Source organism: Trachypithecus francoisi, unplaced genomic scaffold, assembly GCF_009764315.1.
Source record: "Trachypithecus francoisi isolate TF-2019V2 unplaced genomic scaffold, Tfra_2.0 Lachesis_group10, whole genome shotgun sequence".
Taxonomy (NCBI): domain Eukaryota; kingdom Metazoa; phylum Chordata; class Mammalia; order Primates; family Cercopithecidae; genus Trachypithecus; species Trachypithecus francoisi.
In genome coordinates this window covers 111,595,421-111,611,787 of record NW_022681455.1, presented here as the reverse complement: position 1 = coordinate 111,611,787, position 16,367 = coordinate 111,595,421, and positions in this window count along the sequence as shown.

Sequence of the window (16,367 nt, the reverse complement as noted above, 5' to 3'; positions counted from 1 at the left end):
ATATCCCCAGACAGAATCGTATTTTAATTCAACAGCATTCAGTAGTTATTAAACTATGATAAATGCTAACGTGGGAAAGATTACACTTAGACGTAAGAAGTGTCACTTGAATCACTTAAAAATATTATAATGTATGGCTAATTGCACCTTGACTATATTATCCAGCGCTGTGAAAACACTTCAGATCCTTAAGTAAGGTACCATTTAAATACCTATTTCGGTCTGTAATGGGTAATATTCTTCAGTGCAAAGGTTGTTAACGGACCCAATATTCATTGAGTATCTATTATGTGCTAGGCACTTTGTCCACATTAATTCATTTAATTCTCGAAACAATTAACTCATGGAGGCAATTATTACCAGCCCCATTTTACTGGTAAGGAAATTGAAATTCAGAGATGTCAAGTGACTTGCCTAAGGTCACACAGCTGATAAATGGCAGAGCTGAGATTGGAATCTGGGAAAGCCATCTCCAGAATCCACTGTCACAGACAGATACAATGTGACCTCTGTGACTTCTCTGCCTCAGTGTCCTCACCTATAGTATGGTGACAGTAATTATATTAGGTTTTTGTGAGTACTGAGATGAATGAGAAAAGCTCAGAACACAGTGCTCAATAAATGAAAGCATTATTCTCTATTGTCGTTATTGGCTCCTGAAATGCCACTCTAGCACACTTAAGCTAACAACTACAGGGCTGGGGTTCGCTTTGGAGAGAAATACTTTCTACTCGCCAGCATGGATTTAGTAGGGTTGAAACAATACAGTGCACAGGTCTAGGCAGCAGAACTGGCTACATAATTTCCATGGTCCATTGCAAAGTAAAATGTGGTGTCCTTGTCAAAAAACATTAAGGACTTCAAGATGGTGACAGCAGAGCATTGAACTGAGCACTGGGTTTCTAAGCACCAGAATCTCTGCAAATGCACAAATCGAATGCCCATGAAGCCAGTACCTGTGGTGAGAAATGAGGCTGCCTTAGCTACAATCTGTGGTCTTGGGGAATGCAGTGGAACTTTCTGAGTCTCTCTGATTGCTCATCAGTAAAATGAAGACCATTCCTGCCTCACAGGTTATAGGAAGAAACAAACAAGCTGTTGGATGAAAAAGTCCGGCTCCACCACAAAACAGCATGCCAGTGGCTCTCAATCCTAACTATGCACCAGGACCACCTGTGAGCCTGCTAAAAATATAGATTCTGGCGGCTCTTGCTCCTGAAGATGTGGATCAGGAGGGCAGGGCTGTGCTTCTGTTATTAAAAAATTCAAGGTTATTCTGATTGTGCTAACAAGCCAAAGATATTCTTTACTATAAGAACACTAAGCTTAATTACTTAGAATTAGGATGGTCCTTTCTCTCATCTCTCTCAAGATTATAGTCAAGGCATATTTGCAGGGCCAGTCTTTTGAAACTCACCTATGAAATTGTTTCAATGTATCACTTGGTCAGACTGTTTGCGACATGGCTCCAGGCACACAAAAGATCCCTTTTATACCACTAGACATGGAACGATTCCTCACTTGCAACTGTAATGTCAAGGCCAAAGTATTCACACAGAGGTCAGTGCCTCCCACCCCCAGTCTTCCGGCTTCTTGCTGCCACATAACCAGAACAGACCAGTGCCAGTGAGAATGGGTATACCACAGCAGCCTTTCTTTGGAAACACCTCAACCCACGGAGAAAACTGATCATAAGGTGATGGCTTTCATGCCACCTGGCACATGCCGCTGTAACTCAGCTGCACTGTCACCTGGGTGTCAGCTTCGGGAGTGACAGAACGGCCACATCCAAGAAGTCACATGCATCTCTCATCAAAGTCATTTGATTTATTTTATTTTATTTTTTAGCAGACTGTGTTCTCCCTGAACAAAAGTATTAATGAAGGTTCGAGCATATGGGGAGGCAGGTTTAAGACATTTGAGAGCTTCGGGGTAGTGGTGACAAGGTAAAGCTGGCACATGCATGTACCATTAATGGGGTGTCATTTGGGTGGCACATAAACATGAATAGGAAGCTCAGTGCTCCCTGGAGTGGCTAGCTGGGGGCCAGTAAAGCCTATGTGCTAACCCCATAATATGATGCAAGCTCAACTCGAGTTTCCAGGTGGTAATTTTCAACCTACTATATATCCCGGGACTGTCAGTGTGATTACCAGGTTATGATGGTCAACTGCAGAAGGCTTCTGTCCCCATGGTGCCAGGCACAGCTCACCATCCTGATCCAATCAAAGGGCCATCCTGGACTGCCATGGAGGCTGCTGGCTCCTTTCTTTTGGTACTTGACTGCTTAAAAGGTCAACCGATATATGCCTCACTGGCCACAGGTCTGTCCTTCACTTTCACTTTTTCCAGTCATCTCGGATGTAATGGGTTCTTTCCTGTTTTCTGGATAATCTGTGATGGATGTATGCGTGGTTGACAATCCAGAGGTGCAAGATGCTTGGGAATGAAGGGAGCAAAGAAGCTCTTTGAGATGATGCTCTCCTGATCGGAATCCTTTTGGGAAGCCAAGTTTTTCTCTCTTAAACCTAATCATCAGTCAGGTGTGGTGGCTCATGGCTGTAATCCCAGCACTTTGGGAGGTCAAGGTGGGTGGATCACCCGAGGTCAGGAGTTCGAGACCAGTCTGGCCAACATGGAGAAAACCTGTCTCTATTAAAAATACATGGTGGTGAGTGCCTGTAGTCCTACCTACTCAGGAGGCTGAGGCAGGAGAATCACTTGAACCCAGGAGGTGGAGGTTGCAGTGAGCAGAGATCGCACCACTGCACTCTAGCCCAGGCGAGAGAGCGAGACTCCATCTCAAAACAAAAAGACCTCATCATTGAATTGTAGAATGTTGCATATGCAAGGGTTCTTGAGGTCAGTCATTCCAACCCTCAATTTTTTATTTTTATTTTTAGACAGAGTCACCCTGTCGCCTAGGCTGGAGTGCAGTGGTGCAAACTTGGCTCACTGCAACCTCTGCCTCCTGCCAACCTCCAATTTTATAGGTAAAGAAACCGAGGCCCAAGTAAGTTAAATGAGTTGCCCAGTGTTAAATGATAAGAAGTGGCATAGGCAGGGCGGGAAGCTCCCTCCACCAACAGGAACTGGTACACAGTATGTACCCCTCAGCCCATCTTGGTTTGCTGCAGCAAGCACTAGTGAGGCTCACAGAGGCATCATCTATGGAACAGGAGTTATCCTTTATCATGCTTCCTTTAAATATGGTTTCTTCATCCTCATGCTAAGCCCATTTTTCATACCTTGCTCCACTTCCTGGTTTATTGCTGCCTGGTTTGGGGCCCTGAAGTCAATGTCACTGGTAAATAGTTCAAAGTCTCTCTCGCTGATCGTGATGCCCTTTCCCTCCCATTCAAGGTCTCGGCCCAGCCCCTCTGGGCGAGCAGTTAAGATTTTCAGTGGCTATGAGCCCCCTTCCTGGACCTCTCCACTCTTTTTCAAGCCTAAACATCAGTGCTGCGTTCACATGCACATGTCACGCGAATTTTTCTACTCTTTCCACTTCCAACATAGCTTCTATTTCCAAGGAGTCAAAGGGCTTTTCAGAGTCCATAAAAGTCTATGTACACAATGGCATTTTATACTCAGCAGTCTTCCCTGGGACTTTTTCATTTTCTGCAGGTGATCCCGAGTTGAGAAATGACTTCTAAATCCCGTCTACTCTCATGGCTGATTAAAGTCCAGAAGTCCCTGTAGTCCGCCTACCAGTACTTTTGTGAAGATTTTGCATAACTACTGAAAACAGTTTAAAAGATCATGTCTGTGATCTATTAAACAAGATTTTTTTTAAGGGCGATAAAGGGTTTAAAAGGAACATGTGAGACAGAAATGTCTGCGCTCTGCTTATTATACATTAGAAATTATAAGAATAACACGTTTACTACTAATTACACAAGTCATTTATCACGAAGCTCTTGCCAGAAAACGTATTTGAATTTCCCCAAATTCAAATAAAGAATTAATGGGTAAATAATTTATACTCAAGTAATTATTTGCCAGACTTTATTCAAACTAGAATTTAGTCAAAGTTAATTCAAAGGTTTTATTCCTTGCATCCTGTAATAAAGTTGTTGTTTAATTAGAATGACAACTTGCTCCTCTAGGTAGAAGGAAGGGAAAATGTAAATTTCAGAGATGATTTTCTCTGGCTGCTCAGAATAACCACTGCCAAAATGGCCCATGATTTTGAGGAAGGACAGGACCTTGGATGATTCCAGTGACATTGGAGAGAAGCATAGAATTTCCAGATGAATCAAAGTCCTGGGGCTTAGGGAAATTTCTTCAGAGGACTGACACAAAACAAAAATAGTAATGAAACCCTCAAAGCTCACACTCATCCATTAACACAAACTCAGTGACACCTACACCCGAAACATACACCCTCGCATGCAGACACCTTCACACACACCTCTTCCTGGCTAAAATAAATAACAGTCCCAATCCCCACCCCTAATGACAAAACACATCCCAGATGCCGTCAAATTGCTTTCACAGAGTTTAACGAGTTGAACATCCAGAGACACACTTGTAGTTGCCACTGGTCTTGAGGCTTCTAACTTTTCCAGTGTGAAGAATTAGAGACACCTGGGCCTGGGGACTTAAATTTGTGGGGTGGCGGTGGTGGGGCATGGGGGTGGGGTGGTTCCAAAGTCTCCAGATCCATTTTCTTTAAGAGAGAGAAATTGTCAGACTGCTTTTCACCTTCTACTTTCTCACCAGTTGGGTAGCTATTCACTCCCTAGCCCTTTGGCTGAATTGTGCTGTGTTTTATGAAACATTGCTCTCAGGTCAGGAATTTTGGGTGAGATGGATCAGATAGGCAGAGACTAACTGCATTCTACCCCCATTGACCCCTAGGTCAATGAGCATGCTGTGGCAAATGGTCCTCAGGAAATGGGTCTTTGTGGAGGCAATACGGAAGAGCCTCTTGATAGTGTCCTGTCCACGAGAGATTCCTTCAGGGGTGACCCCCAAGAGTCTTAGCAGATCAGGATGTGGAAACTCCCTGGGGTCCTGTCGCCTTCCAGTTCAACTCCTGCTAGCTAGAAAACCGAGCTACCACCAAATGAACTGGATTGCTGAAGAAAAACGAAAGCAGAAAGTATAGGTTCTGCTAAGGACAGGTGCACAAGATTATCTGTGTTCAAAGAACAAAATGAGGCGGTACATGATAAAATTCTCCTTCTGCGCCTCAGGCCATGCCTCTGAATATGTCTTTGGTTTAGAAATTTACAAAGAGGGCTTCACAAACTCCCATCTCTGACATTCCTATGATGTACGATTTCCCTACACAATACAAGAAAATGTAACTGGAAATTTTGAGTTAACCCTTCAGACTACTAATGATTGTGCAAACTTTGGACTCAGATGACTCACAAAGCTATTGAAGAAAGTTATGCTGCTAAAATAAACGCTATGTTATTGCACACGAGATTGACGGGATCTGCAAAAATCAAAGCTACATAGTATGTGCACTCTCGGGATGAGAATAGGGATGGAATGCAGCATGCACGGGGTAAATTGGGAAGCAGCAGATTTGCCAGATCCTCCAGCCCTTCTGTGGGTCCATCAACGCAGTGGCAAGAAAAGCAGTTAGCAGAGAAAATGAGGGAGCCGGCAACGGGAAAAATGTGAAGCAACAGAGAGCAGGTAGGTTATTTCTTAAAGAATGACTTGTTTGGAATTTTTAAACATATATACAAACATATTTAATTGTATAGTATAGGATATTATACAAATTATGACTTAGATTTTTTTCGTTATAGAAAATAACAAGCCTCCATGTATTCATCACTTAGCTTCAACAATGATCAAGGCCAGTCTGGTCATCGGCCATTCGAGGCCAGTCTTGTTTCATCTATTCCTCCCACCCTCCTTTACTTTATTATTTTGAAGCAAATCTCAGACTTAAAATTTCATCTGTAACTATTTCAGCATGCATCTCTAAAACACAGTGATACAGTTTAAAAACATAACCATCACACCATGATCATACCTAAAAAGATTCCCTTAATGTCATCAAACATCCAGGCAGTATTTAAATTTCCCTGATTGTCCTGTACATTTTACTTTTGACGCCTGAATTAGGGTCCAATAAGGTCCATACATTATGATGGTTGATAGTTTTTAAGTCTCTTTAATCAATGTGGTGAACTTTCAATCTCTTTTTGTCCTGGATTTTTAAAAAAACTGTTGTTGTCGAAGAAATTGGGTCATGAGAGCTATAGAGTTTCACACAGTCTGATTTTGCAGATTGCATTCTTACGGTGGTGTTTACATGTTCTGCTCTCTCCTTTCTCTCTGGTAAATTGGTGGTTAGATCCAATGGCTTGACCGGGTTAACTTCTTTGGCAAGATTGTGTCATAGGTGATGGTATGGATCTCTATCAGGGGATTTCATTGCCTGCTTGCATCTCTTTTCTTGATGTGAACAGTTATTTACAATCATTGCTTATACCCGTTAATTATTTAAGGTTCACAAAATGGGCATCTTTTAATTCTATCATTCTTTGTCTTCCTCCTCCTTCTTCTCTTCTTCCCCCTTTTTAATAAAGCTAGAATGCTTCTATAAAGAGAAATTTTCCCCTATTTGGTTACCTTGAGGTTTTGGTTTTCGTTTATTCATTTTGAATCATTATAAACCCATGATTTAAACATAGTTGATCTGTGTGTTTCAATCCATTGAAATTCATGGTAGTTATTACTTTGGATAATCATTTTGTGTCGTCTTTGCCTAATGGCACTTCAAGTTGACTCACGCATCCTTGCTTTTTGATGTGACAAAATGTTCCGGGCTCATCTTGTGTACTTCCTTCCTGAGATTTGAAACTAGCCATTTCTCCAAAAAGCCCTGGGTCCTTTTAGTGAGAAGTAGTATTTAGAAACCATAATCTGGATGTTAGGGTTGGTCACTACTAATGGGTTTCCAAGTAGTTTTCAGTGAACACAGCAAAAATTGTAGATACACACACACTCTATATAATACATAAAATTATATAACTTTATAGGCATTTATAGATATTTAAGATAAAATACATTGTAAGTTTATACTGTTACTTCCCGTTCAAATTCAAATTCAGAGTTACAAGTTTTTATTTAACTTTATTGATCCTTCAGCTGTATCTCCTTTACTTCATGCTAAAATAATCTCAATTATCCATGACAATAATCTAAATACTTATTTGATTTATCCCATACTAGACACCCAATAGTCCCAGAAAAACAGAAATCCAACCATTGGTGATATCATTACTGAAAACAGCTTACTGTTTTCTTATAGGTCTTTTTGTCCTTAAGGATATACATCAAATTACTATGCTTTAAAATAATTTAGATGGGTCCTTCTCTGTGATCATGCCATCCACTGGATATACTGTTGGGTTCATTTATTTCATGTTGATTTTGATTTGAAGGATGGCTTTCTAAATTTTACTTTTGGCTTATACCTCTGTAAATATCTACATATGTCTGAAGTCAAATGTACAAAACAAGGTATATTCAGAGAAGTCTATCTCCTTGCCATCATGGCTATCCTATTCCTCCTCCTTCCCACTACAGTTAACTTTGAGATAAGTTATGGCTTATTCTTCAATTGGTTTCTTTTAAACAATATAGACAGCTGCCTTTTTATGTTAGATTTTATATATGTTTTTGTTATAGAATCAACAGTTTTATATCTTATAGAATTAAGTTTTCTAAACTGTTGCTGGATCATAATTGCTGAAGTACAGTTTTAAATCCTAGAACAGTTCAAATTTAAGAAGGTCATTACTGGCTTGTTACAATTCTTTAACATTGTAGAAAATGCTTGAAAAATTTTTTTAGGTTCTGGACCATTTTCACTCTCTGACCTTTACTCAGCTCATCCATAGAATTTTTCAGCCACGTCAGCAAGGCTTCTACCAACTACTTGCTGAACTTTAATTCATTTCATTTTCATGAAAGGGAGGAAATCCCTTGAAATCACTTATTAGTTCTTCTAAAAAGGCACAGCCATCTGGGACTCTTTCATGTTTGTTGTGTGAGCAGCCATGTCATGCTTTTTGCATCATTGGCTGGAGTCAATGTTGAAATCTTAATTCATGGTGTTTACAAGGGCAACAACTGTAGGAGAAGATTTATGCTTTCCAGGAGGTATGGTTGAGAGGCGGATGGAATGTGGCAGTCGTGAGGAGGAAGATGTGCATACTTGGTGTCAATGGACGACACAGATGACCCACCTTACATTCGATGTCCTGCTGAGCAACTGACTTCTCTGTCTTGACAATTATAAAACTGGTTGGAGAGTTGCTCCATGATCTAAGACATTTTACTAAGCTGCCAATATATTGGGATAAGACCTTCTAATTATTGCCCTTTAATATTCTGGGCTTTGCAAAACAGTAACTCCAATTTTTCCAATTTTTTCAGAAACATTTTCACTACCATGACTACTTTTCTTTTTTCTTTTGAGAGAGAGAGACAGTCACTCTGTTGCCCAGTCTGGAGTGCAATGGCACCATCTTGGCTCACTGGAACCTTCATCCCTCACATTCAAGTGATTCTCCTGCCTCAGCCTCCTGAGTAGCTGGGATTACAGGTGCATACCACCATGCCTGGCTAATTTTTGTATTTTTAGTAGAGATGGGGTTTTGCCATGTTGGCCAGGCTGGTCTTGAACTCCTAATCTCAAATGATCCACCCATCTCGGCCTTCCAAAGTGCTGGGATTATAGGCATGAGCCACCATGCTCGACCCATGGCTACTTTTGATTGCTACAACAGTGCCCCCAGTGGTCTCCCTGCTTTCACTCTGTCCCCTTCACCCAAATCTGTCCTGCACATAGTGACCATCAAGGAGGACTCAGATCTACCAGGTATTAAGACTTACCATAAAGTCAGTGATGAAGACAGTATCAGCACAGAGACGGACAACTAGATCAATGGAACAGAACTGAGAGCACAGAAACAGACCCTTGCACATTTAGATGCCTGCTTCACGACAGAGGTGGTATTGGAAATCAATGTGTAAAGATGAGCACACTGTCTCATGCACATCTTTCCATCTCAGCTGCCATTCACATACATCACTTTTAGTAGCTACATGGTACTCAGCCATATGAACATACCATCATGGCACCGCCATTCATTTCACCAATCCCTATCCCTTAACATTTAAGTGACTCCGGTTTTTGTTTTTGTTTTCGTTTTTCCTATTACAAATAATGCTGCAATGGAGATTTTTGTATTTAAAAATGTTATATACATTCTTATGTCCTTGGTTAGAATTAATTAATCAGATGGAGCTAATAGGTCAAAGGGCTCAGATATTTTGGGAAAGCATGGTCCACATTTCTTTCCTGAAAGGTCTGCTACTCCCACTAACAGCCTATGAAAGAGTCAACGTGCTTCCTCTGACAACATGGAATATCGTTACTTTAAAATCTTTTTGCATTTCGGGAGTAAGGAAGGGTATCTCATAGTTGTTTTAATTTGCATTTACTTGATAACACATAAAGCTAATCATTCCTCCCCCGCAAATGATTGACCCTTTAAGGTTTTTCTTTTGTAAAATAATTTGTTTTTGTTTCTACATGGTTACTAAACTGCTATTTCTGACACCACTCCAATCCACCAGGTATGCCACTGTGAAATTACTATCTCTAAGCAACTCCTGAGTACCTGGTTTCACTGTTCTAAGAAATTCTAAAAGTTAAATGCTAAAGGTTAAAAAAAATATAAAAATACGTACAGATAAATTTAAGATAAAAGACATGCTTCTTGCTTCCTGCAAGATAAGGGCCAAAGTCTTTCACCAGAGGTTGATCTGCACCAAACTAACCTCGGTATTCTCTTCCACCATAACCCTCGTCCTTGACCAACTTGGTCTGCTCTCTGTTCCTTCTCCATATGACATATTCTTCCCCCCATGCTTTGGCTCTCATTGCTCTCATCTCAGAATTTTCTTTTCACTTGCTCAGTTTCTTATCTCCCTTTATGCCAAGCTCAAGTGCGTTATCCCCTTAAATCTTTCCCTGGGAGAGTATCACCTCTGACCTTCCGAGATACTTACTGTAGTACCTTCCCATGCTTCATGCCATCTACCTTTTTAAGATTCTTTTGGGGGCACATGTTCTAACTGAAGTGTAAAACTCTCAAGGAAGAAGACAGTACATCTTGAGGTTCTTTTATGCTAGTGTTTCGTACAGTCCCAAGAACTCAGTGTGTGGATGATTCTGATGATCCCATGAAGGAGGATCTGTCAATGGCATGTTGGGGAGGGGGAGATGAGATTCCTATACCCTTGTATCTGCATAATCCCAAATATTTTTATGATGTTTTTACTGAATTTTCAGATGTTTAATGGTAATACAGTCACGGAGGAGTAAAGGTGTTAAGGGCAAGTACAGGTTATAGTGAAGTCTGCTGAAGTTGGTAAGTAGCCATTATTGGGTCATTCTGGAATGCCATGGCTTTCTGCTTCTGTTGACCCACAAGCCCCAATCTCAGCACAGGCCCCAACCTACCACCCCACAAGCCCCAATCTCAGCGCTGTATTGTGAGCTGGCAGACTCTGGAAAATGAAAAAGCAGCATACAAGATAAAATGGAATAAAAGCCAAGTTCCACCTCTGCTACTCACAGGTTATGTCTCCATAGGCAGGCTACCTAACTCTCTTCACCCACATAGCAGAGACAGTAATATATTCCCCAGGATTCTTGTGAGAATGAAGTAAGACAATGTGTATAGAGTAGGCAAAGTTATCTCCACAGAGCCAGAACTCAATGCATGGAAGATATTAATGTAAGCAGAAAGGAAGGGGACCCTGCTGGTCATTTCTGTCTCGGCATGAAGCAAGAGGTTGGGTCAATATGAGCAAAAATAAAGTCAGGCATGTCCAAGGTAATAAGGGACAAAGAGTGGAGTCTTATTTGGGGTCCACTGCTAAAGCATTTATCCTACTCTGTAGGGCACTAATTCCTGTTCCAATTCAGGGAGTAAATTAGGATGGAAATTGCAGAGTGTATGTGCAATGCTTACTTCTGACCGAAGGGAGCCTCCAGGGCTACTGAGAGTCACTGGAAACAACAACCAGAAATTTTGGAGACTAAAAACACAGTAACTGTGAAGTTCCTGGAGGAACTCTAGAGTTCTTCATTAATTGATTCTGCAATGAAAACTGGCAAAGGAGAGTGAAAACGCAAAGTATAGATGAAGCATAACCAAGCAAAAGAGAAAGCAAAAGTAGCAATGTGGACATCAGAATGAAATTTAAGGTTGAAGGTATACAACAGAATGGAGAATGACATTATATAATGTTAAAAAGCACAGCTGATAAAGGAGATATAATATCCATAAACCTGTATGCACCACAGAACATGACAGTTAAACATATAAGGGAAAAAAGAGCTTAAAATACAAGATTTTAATGAAAGTAAGAGTTGGAGTATCCATACACATCTCTCAGAATTAGACATATTTACAAGACAAAAATAAGAACAGAGGGAATTCAATATTTTTTAAAGAACTCGGTAGAATAGATAACTTGCTAAAGTTACATTATCTGAGAAACTAGTGAAATGCACTGACATAACAAAATAAAATCACCGGCATCAATATTGAGAAAAGTAGATAAAATTCTCACTTTTGTGTTGATATATCTGAATACCTAGAAAGCCCAAGAGACTCTAATGAAACACTAGCCAAATAAATTAGACAACTCAGTAACGATAGTAAAGATAAATACACAAAAATCAATTGCTTCACTCTCCACTAGCGTTAAGCACCCAGAAATGAGAATGGGAAAAAATGACAAGAGATTAAGAGGCTTAAAAAACTTTAAAAATACTTAGAAATTTAACATAAGAGGAACTTGGGTGGTCAGGCACAGGGGCTCACACCTGTAATCCCCAACTGTTTGGGAGGCCGAGGTGGGAGGATGACTTGAGCCCAGGAGTTTGAGACCAGCCTGGGAAACCTGAGACCCCATCTCTACAAAAGGAACTTGGACCCAGAGTTATATATTCCTGGGGTCACTATATCCTCACCAGTGAGGTCTAAATTTCAACCCTGGGTTCTCTGTTCTATCTTTGCTTGCTCTCTTTCAGTCCTAGATATAGTAGCTGCTTTTTGTATTTACTATTCCTATCTTCCTTAGAGTCTTCTTTTTAACTCTTTTAGTAGTTAACCACTATTTTACTAGTTAAAATCTTACATAAATTTTCCCTGTTTAAATTACTGGTGTGGTTTCTCTCTCCAGACCCTGACTGAAGCAGACCTATATGAATAAACTATAACATCTTACTGAAAGATGCCCAAACAAGAACTAAACCAATAGATATTTTCTCAGACAGAAAGACTTACTACTGTAAGATACCTTTTCTTCCCAGAAAACACATATAAACTTAATGATATTCTAATTAGAATTCCAGTAAGATTTTCATTATTTTTGGAAATGGATAAAAATATCTTAGATTCTCATGGTAGGGTAATTTCATGAACAGCTACAAAAAGCATGAAAAATAAAAATTGTGATGAGGGATATGACTAGCTGTATATAAAGCCATAGTAATCAAATCTAAGTGGTTTGGGCAGAGAGAGAGAGACAAAGAGATGAGTGGAAAAGAATGGAAAAAGCCTGGGAAAGATCTTAGGATACATTCAAATTTCATCTATTACAAAGACAGAATTTCATTTCAGAGGGCAGAAAGTGGTATATTTAAAAAAAAAAAATGGGCTGGCACCAATGACTAGTCATCTAGAGTAGAGGTTGGCAAGTTTTTTCTATAAGGAGCCAGATAGTAAATATTTTAGACCAGGGATATCCAATCTTTTGTTTCCCTGGGCCACATTGGAAGAAGAATTGTCTTGGGACACACATAACATACACTAACAATAACAATAGCTGATGAGCTAAAAATAAAAAATGAAAGTCCATGCATAAATCTCATGTTTAAAGAAAGTCTACCAATCTGTGATAGGCCACATTCAAAGCCATCCCTGGCTGCATGCAGCCATGGGCTGCGGGTTGGGCAACCTTGGTGAGACTTTGGTCTAAAACATTACAGTCTCTGCTGCTACTACACAACTCTGCCATTATGGTGTGAGAGCAGAGCTAGACAATACATAAATAAATGGGCATGGCTGTGTTCCAATAAAACTTTATTTACAAACACAGGCAGCTGGCCTGTGGGCCATAGTGTGTCAACCTCTGGTTCAGAGGGAAATAAAGTAGTCCCCCATTTCTGACCAAATACAGAAATAAATTCCCAATGGAACAAGAACTTAAATGTAAAATAGAAACCTCTTAGAAGAAAAATCCAGATGTGATAAGGTGTGATCGTATTACGAAGGGTATCCATCTTATGTCAGAAAATTCAGAAGCCATAAAGGAAAAGCTGGACCTATTCGAATTTACAAAAACGTAAAACTTTTATACGACAAAGATGTTATATACAAAGTCTGAAGATAACAGATTTGAGAAGAATGTTTGCAGTACGGATGACTGATATCTCTAATCTACAAAAGGCTCTTACCGATTGGCAAGAAAAAGACAAACAACCCAACCGAAAAATGAACAAAGGGTATGGATTTTAGTTTAAGTGCAATTGGAGCCCTTGGAGGTTTCCAGCAAGAGAATAATATGATTTATGTTTTAAAAAGCCCACTCAGGCTTCTGTGTGGGGAATGGATTGTTGGGGGCAGGAGGCAATGAGGAAACCAGGGAGGCTGGCTGGAATGTTTTTGCAGACTACCCCACTTCCCCCTAGAGAAGGCTTAATAGATGTTCAATAAATGTAGGCTGATTTTTGATGAAAACATCTATGCTGTGCCCCGCTATGGCATCTAGGCCAGGGGTTCTTGAGCTGACTTCTTGACCTTCCCTTGAGGGTGTGTGAGGTTCAGAATGTGGTAGGACTCTTTTCAACTTTCAATAGAAACAAATGTGTGTCTCTGGTTGATGAAACCCAGGAGCCTGGATGAGGGCTACGCCTGAGAAATCCTGCCATTCTCGTCCACGGCTCAGTGCGGTTGCCCCTCTTGACTCTGGTTATGGAAAGGGGAGGCAAGAAGACCTGTTGCAGTCTGAAGGAACCGGTGAATTCTTAGTCTAATGAGGCAGGACACAGGAGGAAGGGGATGAAACTGACAAGGAAGTGGGACCCTAAACTAACACAGGAGATGACAGAGCACATGCCTGGACACTCGCCACATTCCTACATGAGGAGGAGGGGGTTGTACTGAATAATCTCTTCTCTTCTTATAAGGCTTGGGGACCCAATGACTTAACTGCAAGTCATTGGTCCGCACGTGCAGCCAACAGTTTTCAAGTGATAAATGGTCAAAACGAAGTAACGACTTGCTTCACCTCAGCTAGAAATTGGGTTTGGAAACTCCGGCCATCCCCCCAGGGCCACCCACCCAGCAGCTGGAACAGCAGCTGGAGTGACAGGCAGCACAAAGAAACATCCCTCCCTCCCTCTGCAAGGTTTAGGAGGCCCGAGGCAAAAAGCTGAGGCTGTAGAGCAGCACTGGGCCTGGAGTTGGTAACTCAGGCTCGGTGGCTCCGTGTGGAGCCTCCGCTTTTTCAAATGTAAAATAAAAACCATCCTGGACAGGAGGGATCTCTGGAGAAAAACGAAAGAACGCACACAGACGACAGCTGCCAGGGAGAGGCAGCGGAGCTGACATTTTCTGCAAAGGGAAGAGAATAGCATCGCCGCAGAGGGACCCTGAATCCAGCAACAGAGCTCTTGCGGCTTATCTTTGTGGAGTCCTCTCTGTTGCCCGAAATCCCTTGTGGAGCAAGCACAAGAAAGTGGATCGGAAGGAACTGCGGGGGTGAGGGGTGGGCAGTGTTAACTGCCTCCAACTCTGCACCTCACAGCTGCATCTGGGCAAATTAAGGATGCTCTGTTCTCCATGACCAAGCCTGTGTCTGGTTTCCCAGGGAGATGGGCACAATGGACCCTGCTTGCCAAAGATGCTGGTCTTTAACAAAACAGCAGCACCTCGTGCTCTGCACAAACACACATTTCTGCACATCCAGAAGAACGCATGCCTTCCGAAGAGCATCTGCCATGTGGTAGACACTCAGGAAATTCAGGATCCTGCAATCATTTTAAAGGCCTCCCAAACAGCGAGTGCTCCATAAACACACTTTGAAGAAATAAATGAATGAATGAGCAGATTATTTTGGAATCATGTTCTAATAATCCATCTGGGTATGTAGACCCCCAAACAGAGGCAACAACCATGTGAATTCGATTCCTGCCATGATGTCAGATGCTCTTGGCCAGGAATTGGCAAATTGCAGCCCAAGGACCAAATCTGGCCTGCACCCTGTTTTTATAAATAAAGATTTACTGGAACACTGCCACACCCCTGTGTTTACATATAGTCTATGGGCTGTTTTTGAGCTGTTAATAGTAGGCCGACTTGAGTAGTTACAACAGAGATCATATGGGCTGCAAAGTCTGAAATATTTATTATTTGGCTCTTCACAGAAAAATTTGCAGACTCTTGCTCTAGGCAACTTCCTGGATATAGAAGGTCTGAGGTAAGGTCAAGGATTTCATGTTTCTAAGCAGCTTTCACTTGAAGTTGATGCAGTTAGTCTTGAAGCCACCCTTTGCGAAGCAAGGTTTTAGGCACTCTTTTTTTCCAAAACAAACAAAAGTATGATGAACCATTATACATTAAGTACCAATACTGTACATGGCATGAATTCGGCCCTGCAGTATCACATCACTTGAGTCAGCTGCAATCAAAGAAAGTCTTGGATATCCCTGTTTCTCACTCATTGGCCTCACTTACTGATACGAGCCTAGCAGCATACACCAAGGAAGAGACTGGAACATTCCTGTTTAGTTCATTGATAGCCACAAATCTAGACAGACAGCTCAGTGGACATTCATTGCCTTTTGACTTCCAGCATCCATTCATCCCTCTCCCAATGGCAGCAATTTTGATATATTTCTCTCTTCCCATTTCCCTTCTTGTGCTTTGGGCAGGGCTGACTCCAGCCTCAGCCCAATCAGCATCTTGCATCCCTCCTAAGTTACCCTGATTGTTTCAGGGGTGAGCATGTGTCCCAGTGTGTTCCTATGGGACCTTTGCAGAGACTTCTGTGAAAACAATGTTCTCTCTTTCCTAGAGCATCTGTAGTGAGACAACATAGAATCTGAGCTGCTGTAGGTATCTCATGACCCTAAGAAGGGACTCTAAGAAGGAAAGGAACAAGTATGGAGGGGACAGTTCCAAGCAACACGGGGAGAAGAAACTTGCTGATTTTGTTTAGGCTCCTAATCCAATGATACCCCTAGCCACAGGATGTTCCCATGGGTTTTTCAGTTATATGAGCCCATACATCCCTTTTTGCTT